The sequence below is a fragment of the Mesocricetus auratus genome, unplaced genomic scaffold, assembly GCF_017639785.1.
Source record: "Mesocricetus auratus isolate SY011 unplaced genomic scaffold, BCM_Maur_2.0 Super-Scaffold_100023, whole genome shotgun sequence".
In the NCBI taxonomy this organism is placed as follows: domain Eukaryota; kingdom Metazoa; phylum Chordata; class Mammalia; order Rodentia; family Cricetidae; genus Mesocricetus; species Mesocricetus auratus.
In genome coordinates this window covers 9,787,979-9,801,874 of record NW_024429204.1, presented here as the reverse complement: position 1 = coordinate 9,801,874, position 13,896 = coordinate 9,787,979, and the positions used below count along the sequence as shown (strand labels likewise).

Genomic DNA, 13,896 nt, shown 5'->3' with positions numbered 1-13,896 from the left:
CTCTGAATGCTCAGTTATGTACATACCAACTCTCCCACCAGTCAGAGTTCCCAGAACTTTGTTGAGGAAGAGACAGAAAACACGGAAGAGCCAGAAGATGGAGAAGCTATGATATGCTAACATCTGTATGTGACGTATCTGTTGCACATATCAAGTCACAACAGCTGCAGTTACCCTCACAATACCTGACAAAGATCAAAACATTCAGAATTCCAGAAAAATAGGAGGAAGTAGTCCTCAAGGCTGCTGTGAGATTTCAATCCAGTTAGCCAATGACTTTTGGGGCAGCAAGCCTTAGGATGTGGTTTTGTCTGCCTACCTCTTGCCTGCCTATGTAACAGCTTGAAACTTATGATAGATGGTTGAGCGCTCTCTTGCTCCCAAGCTCTCTTGGGTCGTCAGAAAGCAGAGAGGGAGATTGTGTTTGGTGGGTGGTGGTCTTCACCCTGGGCAAAATGACTGGACAAAGGCAACTGAATCAGTGGTGGCATCTAATTGGTTCTGTATCAGTGAGTGTTTGTCCCTACCCTATACCTAAATAAATTCTTGAGACCCTTTAACAAACTCTACTGTCCTCAGCTCTATTGAAGGACCTATGTACAATTGTTGTCTTTTAAGAAATAGAGCACCACTCTCCTTTGGGGGTATGGTTTCTGGTAGGCTGCTCATACTCTAAGGGATGGGCACATGCCTATGTGCCTTTGGGTACCATTAATTGGCTACAGGGATTTATAAATAAATAAATGAATAAATAAATATAATTGACATGAAACAAAAAGATGAGATGAAGGTCACTAGAGGTGTTTAAAGGGAGACAATGGTACACTGACAAGACAATTCACAGAGTATAAAGGAATGACACATTCAAATAATAAAATGTTTTACAAATCTGAAAACAAATGACTTTATGTACCACTTAGACAATTTAAAGTGTCATTATAGCTACATAAAAGTTATGCATATTTTGGTAGAATATGAGAATGAATTAAAAATCTTTTGAAATGATGTCAAGTATAAGTCTTCACATCCAATTGAAACATTTTCAGACTAATTAAAAACAAAAGCAACTTCACCAGCACTGAGGAATTAGCTAGGTTTCCGGTACCAGGCATGAAACAGGGGAGCGGAGATTGTAAGAGCCAGAGGATTTGGGAATCTGTAACATCAGAAGCTACACCCATCGTCTCATCAACATGACTTCCCAAAAATAAGATGAACAAGCATGAAAGCAACAGGCAGGCAAATAGAGTGGGGAAAAGCCCACGAAGCCTTAACCCTATAGGAAGAACTATAGACCACTGAGGAAAGCTGGGAGCAGGGAAGCTAGTTCTCCCCAGGGAAATGCACAGTAACTGATTTTCCAGCATGAATCTGTCAGCTATGAAAACATACATACCAGTAACATACAGAATGGACAGATTATATTTAGAAATAAATGTGTCATGCATACATGTATGCAACACCAATTAGTGAATAAAGATAGTATGAATTTGATGTACAGCGGGAATGGTATATATGAGAGTTGGAAGGGAGAAATGTTGTAATCTAATTACAATCTCAAAAGAAAAAAGCGGAAACAAGCAACTTCAAGAAAATCAAAATGGACTTAAGAATCTAATTACAAAAGAAAAAAGTGGCAAATGCATGCTTAAATATTTAGGAAATACCTTACTATCTCACTTTTTTATTCTGTAAATGAGTCTTTTGAGGTACTTCAGACAAAAGAATTCAGCTCTCCAAGTAAGAATTTGTGACTAGAAAAGGGCAATAATATTTTTACCAGCATTAAAGTGAAGCATGTGTATTTATTGAGTTCATGTAGAAAATGTGAAAATGGTTGGAACCTTCAGTTCTCCTGTAAATATCTGTAACCAAGGAAAGTGTTTAAAATGCAGCATTGCCTTGAGGAATTTATAATCAAGAAATGAAATTATATATATATATAATATATATATATAAGAAAACTAGCAATGCACTACTAGTTGGCATATTTTTACATCTTTCATGAAATTTGCAGCTCTGACTTTAATGTTTTTCTCTCTGTGCCTAGCTCTCTTGCCAGAACAAAAGCTCTCGGAATACAGACAGAGCCTGCTTTAGCAGAGTGGGACATACAAAGATGTGTGTGAACACTTATGAACACACAAGGAGCTAAGTAAAGCTGATCACACTAGAAAACCCACTCTCTACATCAGAATTAGGCTGATCTTAACTTTAGCTTGGGGAAGAGTCAACAGTTAACTTAGCAACCAACTCATCTAGGCTGAAAGTATGCAAAGTATACCTGAAAGTGTATTGACTCTTCATGTAGGAAAACAGGTGTGCTACTTAGGTAGAGCACAGAAAGCCTTGTGTACAGAGATAAGCACCGAAGAAGCCAGGAAAGTTAAACACACAGCTTTTCTCTTCAGTGGAATGAGGTGCAGAGCTGTTCTTCGTGGAATACAAGGAATGATGTAGTTTTACAACCTGGGGACACTTTGCTGTCTGACGGGAGAGGCTCTGCCTGAATCTCGCAGAATGGATGCTTTATGTACCTTAGACACTTTCCCCTGGAAACCTTACTTCCAGTCCATAAAATCCATTACATGGAGTGTCTAAGTGACTCCATGTACTCTCAGGACCAGGCAATCTTGACTCTCCTAGGCACCATGTTTATCTCGGTCATTCTCCCTAGACCCTTAGCATTGTCTCTAAATGAACAAGCAACCGTTTAACTGACAATGCCATAAGTACTTCATAAAGAGCTTTCCATGCAAACAGGTGTTAAACTGTTGTGCACTTGCAACTGACTTAATTGCTATATGCATACAGTTCTTTTCCAAAATTGTGCTGTGCTTAACTATGGTTAAAGTAAAATGATCTGGGCCAGGCTCTAGAAGTCCCACTCCTGCACCTGATAAAATAAAATTGGCTGACCTGAGTTTCATTCTTAGCTTGATCCTTGCCCTTCCTCCAGTAAAGCCTTCAGGGGAACCACCACGACTTACTACCGTTCCATCCTGACCTCTGAAAATATGAGGCTGAACTTTTGCCAGACCTGGCAACCAAGTTAATATATGCCTTGAGATCATCTAAACCATATACCCAATATGCTATCCTACTATGCAATCCATCTAAGTTTGGCTGGCTTTTTAGGAAGCCATATAACCAACCTTAGTAGTTTGCCTTATACTTCCCTCTTAAACAGCTTTTACAGTATATGTTACATATATCATTTTGTTCTTCAGTATGTGTTCTTCTATTTCCTTCATCTAGAATAATGTGTGTGTGTGTGCACACATGTTGTGGTAGACATTTTCTGAAATGTTTGAAAGTTACCATAAACAAAACACACATCCTATGAATTTTGACAATGTGTGAATACATGTAGATAACATCCAGTTGTCATTTTGAATGCTAGTCTGGATCAGCTGGTTCAGTAAAGAAAGTTCTTCCCTTGTAAATGTCTGTTAAAGATTTCGGTAACCATTCTTCATCCCTTTCCCACACCATTCTTTTTTATGTCATTCTTTGGACAAAGAGTAAAGCCCTTTGGTATGAACAGGCAGGATTCAGGGACATTAACATCAGACATACACAACAGAAAAGCAATATAGACAGTCTACAGATGTAGACCGTAGGCAGATCAAAGATACAGGGAGGGAAGTAGATAACTCGAATTTGGGTTTCCATGTGGTTGAACTACCCCAACAGGAAGTCTCTTATTTATTCCTTAATACAATAGACACATATTCAGTTATCAAGAAATGACTTTCTATGATTTATATGCTCTCAGAATTAATTATGCACACATTCCCCCCCACACCCAAGTTCATGTCATCAATATCATGTTTGTGTCTTAAAACTGATCATGATGAGAGAGTTCCACCATGGAAATTAACACAAGCTACAAACCTTGTCCTCCTCTATTTTCCTTTGAGTGCAAAATTTTCAACATGCATGAGGGAAGCACAGGTTGTAATTCAGAGAATCATGTCCCCCCAATTACCATCTGATGGCTAAGATAACTCATCTTACATGAGGTCATTGACTATTAAAGTGCTGTTAATATTGTCAATGTTCTTCTTGTCTAAAACTATTTTTTCTCATTTTAGGTTTTAATTATAAGTCATTTGTCCTCAAGTCAACTGTAAAATCAAATTTTACTTGATGAGAAAATGTTCAGAATAATTTATTAAGACCTCATTTAAAAATATTTCCAAATTGCAAGAACAGGGGAACCTTCTGGGTATGCTCATGAAGATAAGGCGGTTTGGTTTTAGAATACCAAGGAGTCGTGCAGCAGTATAATCAATACTGCTCATCTCACTCTAATTAGCTTCCCTGATGCACTTTCTCATAGGATGCATTTTCGTCTTTGAATTTCTCTCTGCATCTTCCACATTTCCCCCTCAGTCAGACTCACTCATCATATCTCTCTTAGAAGTCTCTATTTTTTTCACTTCCTGTCCTTATGATTCTTTTGTACTTCTTTGCTCCAGTTCTTTATTGGTCTATTCCTACAAATGGTTAGAAATTGTGGTAATTAGGAATAATCTAAAATATTCAAGGTCTTGGGCCCAGGCTGACCTCTAACAGCCCACAAACAAGGATGAGCTTGAACTTTTGATCTTCCTGTCACCACCTCCTAAATGCTTGATTTAGAAGTATATGTCACCATGCCCAGTTTATACTGAACTGTCATCAAACTCAGGGCATTGTATTAACTCAAACTTTCTACCAACTGTTCTATTTGCTTAGCTACTTAAAATGACTAATAATTTGTCTTATAACTTTTCATACTCAAATTACAAATAATTTATCTCAATAAACAAGATTACTTCGGGATTCATTAGATCACTCACCTGTTTGTTTGAGCTACCAACTAAAGATGAGATATACACCTGTGTACTATTTACTTTTGTCCACTTGACACAAACAAGAATCACCTGGGATGAAGGAACCAAAAATGAGAAATTACTTTTACTATATTAGCCTGCAAGCATATCTGTAGGGCATATTCTCAATTAAAAAGTGTGTAGGAAGGAGACCAAGAAAAGAGATACCTTAATAGATGGAGCCATTATATGTTTAAAGAGAAATCTGGCACTAGAAAAATGTTCAGGAATCCACAAGGATGATCCCACCTAGGAATCTAAGCAGTAGTGGAGAGGCTGCCTTAAATGCCCTTCCTCTATAATGAGATTGATGACTGCCTTAAATGCCATCCTAGAGCCTTCATCCAGTAGCTGATGGAAGCAGAAGCAGAGACCCACAAGTAAACACTGAGCCAAACTCCTGGAATCCAGTTATAGAAAGGAAGGAGTGATGAGAAAAGGGGTCAAGACCATGCTGGGGAAACCCACAGAAACAGCTGAGCTGAGCAAGTGGGAGCTCATGGTACCAAGCTAGGCAGCTGGGGAACCAGCATAGGACCGAACCAGGTGCCCTGAAAATTAGTGTCAGTTGGGAAGCAATGGCAGTCTATGGGACCTCTGACAGTGGAACCAGCGTTTATCCCTAGTGCATGAATAGACTTTAAGAGCCAATTCCCTATGGAGGGATACTTTCTCAGCCTAGATACACAGGGGAGGGCCTTGGACCTGTCCCAAAGATGTGACAGATTTTGATGATCTCCCATGGGAGGCCTCACCCTCCCTGGGGATTGGATATGAGGTGAGATGGGGGGTTGGTTGGGGGCATGGGAGGACAGTAAGTAGAGGGAACTGGAATTAGTATGTAAAATTAATTTTTCTAATTTAAATTTTAAAAAGTATTGTAGGATGACCCAACCACTATGGTCCTAGATGCGTGTATAAGAAAAGGCAGCTGATCTCTGCTTGAGTTCTGTATCTGTGGTTTTTTTCCCCCTTAGGTTCCTCTCTTGACATCTCTCAGAGATATACAAATTAACTGAAGTGAAATAAATATTTTCCTCCTCAAGTTGTCTTTGGCCATAGTGTTTATCACTCCATCAGAAAGCAAGAATTGGAACTGGAGAACAAGGTATTTCTGTGATGAACTGTATGGATTTGGGAGGAATTTGTAGAAGGATGTCTAGTTTCGGGATGTAAGGCAGTTGAGTGCTCAGGACCTACTGGCCAGTTATGGAGGCTTGGGCAATATAGATGTTGACAGAGGCTTAAATACATCAAGACTGGCTTTTGAAATTTTGAAGAGAAGTGACATGATAATTTTTATTACGGTACAGAGGTCTCCACTTATCAGGTGTTTCAGAATCAACTGTGACATCATCACTGACCATTGATGTGAACCAATGTTTCACCCAGACGATTGTTGCTGATTTCTGGGAATTAAAGTTCAACTGTAAGTAATAAGTGACAAGAATTACTGAGAACAATATTAGAAAGTATTTCCTTGGGATGAACACACCAGAGCTGTGGTCTGTGAGAGAGACAGGTAAGGAGGTGGGGGAGGGGGAAGGCTTCATCTCAAACTGGTACCTGAGCTTGTTAATTGTGTTTCCCATGCAATGCTGGTTTTGAAGGAATAAAGCAGGTATGGAGGGCAGTTAAAGCTTGGCAATATATAACAAGGCTGAAGTCTCAGAACAGTGGCCAGAATGATATTGTTGAAAGTACAGCCTTAGTTATAGTGGAGGCAACAGGATTGAAGTCCACATGGAATGATACTTAGCCTGAGCATCCTGAGGGTAAATCCGTGTGTCTGAGGCTGAATCAAGGTCTCTGAGCAGGGAACCCAGAGGATGGTTTTGGTAAACGTGTAGCCTTAGTTGCAGTGGAGATCCAAGAGCCTTGATACTAGGGGAATCCAGCAGATGATCACGTGTTGAAGATGCTAGGATGGATGGGTAAGCACCACGGACAGCAGCAGCTGTGGCGGCGCTGTCCTGAGTCTGCTAAAAAGGTGTGTACTGTGTTTAGCAGAGACGGAGAGGTGAAGCTACCCAAGCTTTTTGGAGTCTGGAATCCTAAGTAGTTTCTGGCATCAGACACTTGGCTATTTAGAATTTTGGAGTTTTTGTTTGTTTGGGGTTTTTTGGTTTGTTTGTTTCATTTTGTTTTTTGTCTGGTTGTAACTGTACCCTGGTACTTTCCTCTTGGAAGAAGTTACATGGAAGTTGTTTTCATTTTACATAAGCTCAGTTAAAACTTTGGATCTCATAAAAAACCCTTTGAATTTATATACTGTGGGACATTTAATGGTATGACATGTTTTACCCCACCCATATGTAACGAACTACAGGAAATTAAAGAATGCTGTGAGTGGGAGAAATGTCCTCCCCAGGGATGAGACTCCCATTCGTTATTCAATACCAACTGGTCGTCCCTAAAATCACATATATACAAGTATTAACAGACTGGTCAGGCTGTATTTGTGTAGTAAGGACTGTAGGCAACCATAACAATTAGGAAAAAGAGGCCACTGATTCAAGATGGAATTGGAAAGGTATTTAAAGGAGGAAAAAGAAGAGCAAAATGTTGTAAATATGTTTCCAATTTAAGACAAAACTTATAAGTTTACTATTTTTGTATTATGGTATTATTTTATATTATGACCTTGAGGATAATAAAGAATATTTATGAATTAGTGGAGAGGTGTTTGTATGTTAAGCTGAAAAGGGGTAATGGTGCTCCTAAGAGATGTACCCATTCTCAACAATTAAGAAGAGGAAAACATTTTAATATGTGTATTAGCTGCTTGTCTGTTGCTGTGATAAAACACCATAACCGAGGAAACTTACAGAAGAAATGGTTGAGTGGGTTTTTTTTTTGTTTTTGTTTGTTTGTTTTTTCGGTTTCAGAAACATGGCATCCATCCCTACCACAGTGGGAAAATGTGGCAATAGGTACATTTTTATTGGTTTTTATCTTACTCTTAGCTCTTGGGTCTTTTGGGGTACCCACTAACCAGCTTCCAAATTAATCCACACAGGGAGGTTTATTCTTACTTATGAATGCCCTGCCTTAGCTTGGCTTATCTCTAGCCAGCTCCTCTTGAAACACATCCTTGCATCACTAAACAAATGTTGCACAGTGTAAACAAATGTAACACATATTAAAATAATATTCAACCACAGTACCTCTTTTTGTGTGGAGAAGAAGGAAACTGAGACAGGATCTCTCTATGTAGCATTGGCACTCTTGTAACTTGCTAGGTAACCAAGGCCGCCCTCCATTTCAGAGATTTAACTGCCTCTGACAGTTAAATCCAAATGCTGGGATTAAAGTTGCTCACCATCATATCCAGCCAGAGCTCACATCTTAAACTGCAAGTAGAAAGCACAGAGAAAACTGGCAATAAAGTGAAGCTTTTAAACCCAAAGTGATGTAATTCCTACAGCAAAGTTATACTTGCTAAGCCCGAGTCTATTGGGAGCCACATAATTCAAATCACTGCACTATGCAAATATTTCAAGGTAAAATAATAGTTAGGGAATATATTTACATGTGACTATTAGTGGAAAGAAGGTAATAGACATATCTCATATATTGTTTATATACATAGAAACATGCAATCAATGATAGTTTATACTAGGTAAATTCAAAATGAAAGTAAATAGTTTGGATATTAAATTCTATACGCCATTTCATTTTTCTTTAATATTTACAATTTTCATTGAAAATAAACTTTCTTCACGCAGTACATTCTACTCATAGTTCACCCTCCCTCAACTTTTCCATCCCAAGCAACTCAGGCTATTTCCAACACTATTGGTTCTTGCCCTCAAACTGATAGTAAGGCCCTATTATTAAAGAACATGCATATCTCATTGAACATGGAGAAGTTGAGCTGGTACCCAAGTATGTTTTTCACCTCTACTTTTCATGTTACTGGAAAGTACACTCCATGCTGCCAGAGGAAAAACATAAACATCAACCCCTTTCATCCACAATGGTAAACAACAAGCCCTTTCATCTACAACCGGTCTGTATGATACAACACGACACATATGTTTTGGGAGTAACTATTCAGTTTCTGGTTGAATTTAAGGTGCGCTCTATGAGAGTGAACTCATCCCTTACACTGTTTGTGCAGCCAAGAACCCAAGTCTAGATAGGCTATGAACCTAAGAGGAATTCAAATACTATTTCTCTGCTAAAGGAACATAGCAATAAATGACTTCTAACAACATTCTGCTACACCCATAGAACAGTGTGTCCTTCAGCCACCGTCAAAAAACTTTCCTCCTTCAGTAGATGGAACTAGCACACAAACTCATAACTGGACAATGTACAGAAAGTAATATTTTGAAACACATCTAAATGGAATGTTTTCAACAAATCTCTTTCCCCGGGGCTCAGGAAACTATGTGGGAGAGGAGGCAGAAAGATTGAAAGAACCAGAGGTAGAGATAATACCAAGGAAACAATCTCCAGATGCAATAGGACTGACACTCACATGATCTCACAGAGACTGTGTCATTGTGCATAGGGTCTGCACTGGTTTAAGCTAGCTAGATAAGGTCCCAGTACTGAGAGGGGCTAGGGGGCACATGGTCTCATCCCTAACCAACAAGTATACTTTAAACTTTATGGCCGGCCCTTAAACTGACAAATCTTTCCCACAAGTTGCTTACAATTTTTGTTTCTTTCTCATCGACTTTGTTCTGACCTTTATGTGATAATCTGCTAAAATTATTTGCTCCTCTCTAATCATGCAATGTTTATTAATGAAAAATGAGTAATGATTTATCAAGCACTAAGATAGAACTGAGTGTATTAGCTAGATAAACATGGACCAAAGAAAACAGAAATGAGATTTTTCTTAAAGAGAAATACACTTGCATGGTGGGGTGGTTGAAAAAAGTGATTTGTGCCTAAGAAGGTGGTCTGGGGACAGAACCAGATTGTAAAGATAGTAATTTATACTATGAATGATGTGAACATGCATATTCATGACATCGGCATGATTGAGATAGAACTCTACAGAGCTTCATGCGGTGCAGAGCCAACGAACAAAGTGGGCAGACCGTTTCGTGAGATGCAGAGGTGTAACATAAACATTTAATATCTACTGACCTTCTGCATCAACCTAGACATTGTCCAAATGACTAACATTTCTGACCTTTATATTATAAATGTATTGTTTTCAAATTCCACAGAAGTAAGGTGGCCATGGCAATCACCTACTCATCAATTACATTGAACGATCCTGGTCTTCATGACTCAGGTGGCTTATGAGAAGGTAGTTATTTGAACCTATTCATATTTCTCTTTGAAGACACTTTACAGAATTAGATTATAGATCTCATGTTGTTTACCATAGAATTAAAGAAAAATGTTGAGTTGGGTATGTATAAGGTTCTTAGGAGACAGAACACTGCTTTAAAGTGCCTCATGTAACTCAGGTCAGGCATGATGCATGATGCTCACACTTTGCAAATACACACAGCTAGGAAGAATTAAGAATCCAGTTTAGTTGTATTCTTCATATTTATAGAAGATTGTGTTGTGAAATATTTTATAAATAAAATGGAATGAATTTGAGGGCAATGAAATGAAGTGCTTTACTAAACAAAGATTTACCTTCACCGAGATTCTAATATGTATGTCTAAGTGACCTCATTTATTATTATTTAAAATTATACCAGCAACTCAATAGACAGCCACCACCATGAACCACTGGAGCTAATGCTAGGCTAGAGTTAGCCTTTCAGATGTTGACTGTAAAGAATTTATGGACTAGTATCTCGATCACACACACACACACACACACACACACAGAGGGGGTGGTGGTACAAATATCTACAGAAATATCCATTAAGAAATAAAGTGCCTGACAAAATTAAACTACAGAGTTCTATGAGGTAAACTTATTTCTCACTACTTGATAGTTTTGGAATATCCTTGGGTTTAAAATCTATGTAAATATTTTCTAAGTTTTTGTATAGTACCCTTGGTGAATTATTTTAATTATCAGGAAGTTACAAAGAGATTTATAAATATTTACATTAGCTAAATGAAATTCCACCCCCAAGACAATTACATCCTCTTTGACACTCTGATATACATGGTAATTAGAATGTTAAGGAACAATTTGGAACATTTAACCAAATTTATATATGAAAAGAATATATTTTAAGAATGTTTAAGTTCCTTAATGGACAGTTTATTGAGTATTTAATTTATTGCCTTATTGCTATTTTTCAAAAGACAATTTGGGCACAAGCCACAAAAGCAAAGTCTATTTCATAGTTACCTGAGGACTTGGACTGCAATGCTACTAATTTTAATTGCATTAATTCTAGTAAGTATTATTTGTCAACACAGAACACTGCGTGCATGGAAGAAAACACTTATTTTCCACCTGGCTATGAGAAAAATGATATCTTTCATCTTTCTTTTCCTGAGGCACATATTCTCCAAAGACAGAAAATGCAGATCATCTGAAAAATCCCATATATATATATATATATATATATGTGTGTGTGTGTGTGTGTGTGTGTGTGAGAGAGAGAGAGAGAGAGAGAGAGAGAGAGAGAAATCGTGTGTATGTATGTATATATATCCATTGAGTATAAAGACTCTGTGGTATATTTGTAGAATATATATACTCATCCTTATGGACAATTAGACAGTATCTTATTTCTTCTAAAATCTACCCAATTAATGAGTAAAATATTATGGAATAATCACAACATATGGGAGTTAATGTTGGTTGTCAACATGACAGGATTGTGAATCATGAATAAGACAAGTCTCTGCACAACTGTGAGGGATTATCTATAGTAGGCTGGACTCTGAGAATGATGGTGATGGATGACTGTAAATTAATTGAGGTGGAAAGGATAGCTTTAACTTTGGGTGTTTCAGTTTAATGAGCCGGAGGTCTGTACTGGAGAAAGGGCAGAGGGAGGGAGGAGGGAAGGGGTGAGGGGTAGAGACAGAGAGACAGAAAGACAAACACACACATAGAAAGAGAGGAGAGGGAGGGAGGGAGAGAAAGACAGACAGACACACACACAGAGAGAGAGAGAGAGAGAGAGAGAGAGAGAGAGAGAGAGAGAGAGAGAGAGAGAGAGAGAGAGAGAGAGAGAGAGAGAGAGAGAGAGTAAATACCCTCTCTCTGGTCCCTGACTTAATGCACATCATGACCAGCTACCTCACTCTCCTGCTACAATGACTTCCTGCCATTATGGACTGTACCCTTGGACTGTGAACCACACACACACACACACACACACACACACACACACACACACACACACACACAAACCCTTCTCTTATTCATTAAGTTGTTTTGCCTGATACCTTGACATAGCAACAAGGAAAGTAAAACAACATGGAAACGGTGAACCAAAGGGGATAGAGTATTCTTGCAAAACTCCAAAAATGGTTTTGTTGGAAATAAAAAATCCTTCTATGTGAAAAGATCTTGAATAAATGTGTTCATTATATTGCAGTCTTAAATGCGTTTTAACTGAGTGAGGACTGTACCTTTAATGAGAGCACGTGAGAGGCAGACATGGCAGGGAAGATTAGGAATTCCAGGCTGTCTTCAGCTATATAGTAAGGTCAAGGGCATCCTAGGCTACAGGAGAGTCTTTGAAAGGAAGATGTTGAATTTTTATAACAACAAGATCTCCAAGAACAAAATATCATGTGTTTTTAAGTGCTCTCTACAGTATTATCTCCATGTTTAGAGAGCTCATGTCCTTGACACAAGTATATCTATAAAAATGCATAGACATTCTACAGCAAGGAGAGATCTTGTTAATGTAGTCATATTTACTTAACCTCTTCTTTCTGGACTGATCAAACACAATTTATATTGGAAAGGTTGAACATTAAATGCTGCCCTTGTGACATAATCAACAGCCTTTGAAAAACATAGAAACACTTTATCTTTCTGTTCATTAGCTAATCAAAATGGTTATTTTGGTTTTTGGAGCTGTAAGCAATACTTGCAGGAAATACTTTTTCCTGAGCATTTTATTCTAAACTATGAGAGCTCTTACTGCCAAGGATCCACAGAGTCTAATTTTTCTTAAGTAATAACTAGATAATTTTGGAGCTAGTTCTCTGGAAAGGGACTTTTTGTCATCATCTCTGGATTTCTATTGCTAAAGAAATCTCTGCCAAAGAAAAGAAAGCTATCAGGGTAGAATCTTGATAATAATGGGAGCAATCAATGCATAATTAAAACTGCAAACATGGAGCTGTTTAAATACATTGTTTATATTTTCAGAAGATCTAGGTTCAATTCCCAGCAGCCACAAGTCAGCTCACAACTCTCTGTAACTCCAAGGAGTCTGATAGCTCCTTCTGGTCTCTGCCTATACCAGGCAAGCATGTGATTCACAGACCAATATTCAGACAAAATATCCAACATATGAAATAAACATTAGGAAAATATACATGTACATATACATACATGTATGTAACACCAATTAATGTAAAAAGGGACCATGAATTTGAAATAGAACAAGGAGGGATATAAGGGAGAGTGTGTAGAAACGAAAGAGAGGGCAGAAATACTATTATAATCTAAAAATAAAAAAATCAGCCTCAAATATTAAAATTCTTTCTGCCTCATTTAAATAACTAAATGCAGTGTTGACAGATCACAAGATTTGTAAGTAAGCCCATGAACCACTTTACTTATTTGTATCTGTTCTTCCATTCAGCAATTAATACCAAAAGTTTTTGTTTTACAAATCTTTCTGGTCTGGAAGCTGCATGACAGTTATGTACCTGATGTTCTCAAAGATCTCCAATTATTCCTGCAACCACTTTCATTTTGTGCATTGGTTAAACCTAAGCCTACTACTTGATAGAATCAGGATCGATAAAAATGTATATTCGTTAGAATTCTAGGCAGAGACAGACCAACGATAGAGATGCATATGAGAGAGATTACTTATTAAAGAAGTTGAATCATATGAATAGGAAATCTTAGTGCATCAGCAGGTAGCTCACAAAGGGAAGC

At 38.0% G+C, this 13,896-nt stretch overlaps 1 long non-coding RNA gene across 1 annotated transcript in view; it reads right to left on the bottom strand.

The window, feature by feature from the left end:
• Positions 1 to 8,237, bottom strand: part of LOC110341351 — a 44,626-nt gene extending 36,389 nt beyond the window's left edge. The window contains exon 1 of the long non-coding RNA XR_002383255.2: positions 8,048 to 8,237. This is a non-coding gene — a long non-coding RNA (uncharacterized LOC110341351). The remainder of the gene's footprint in view (positions 1 to 8,047) is intronic.
• Positions 8,238 to 13,896: the final 5,659 nt, after the last annotated feature.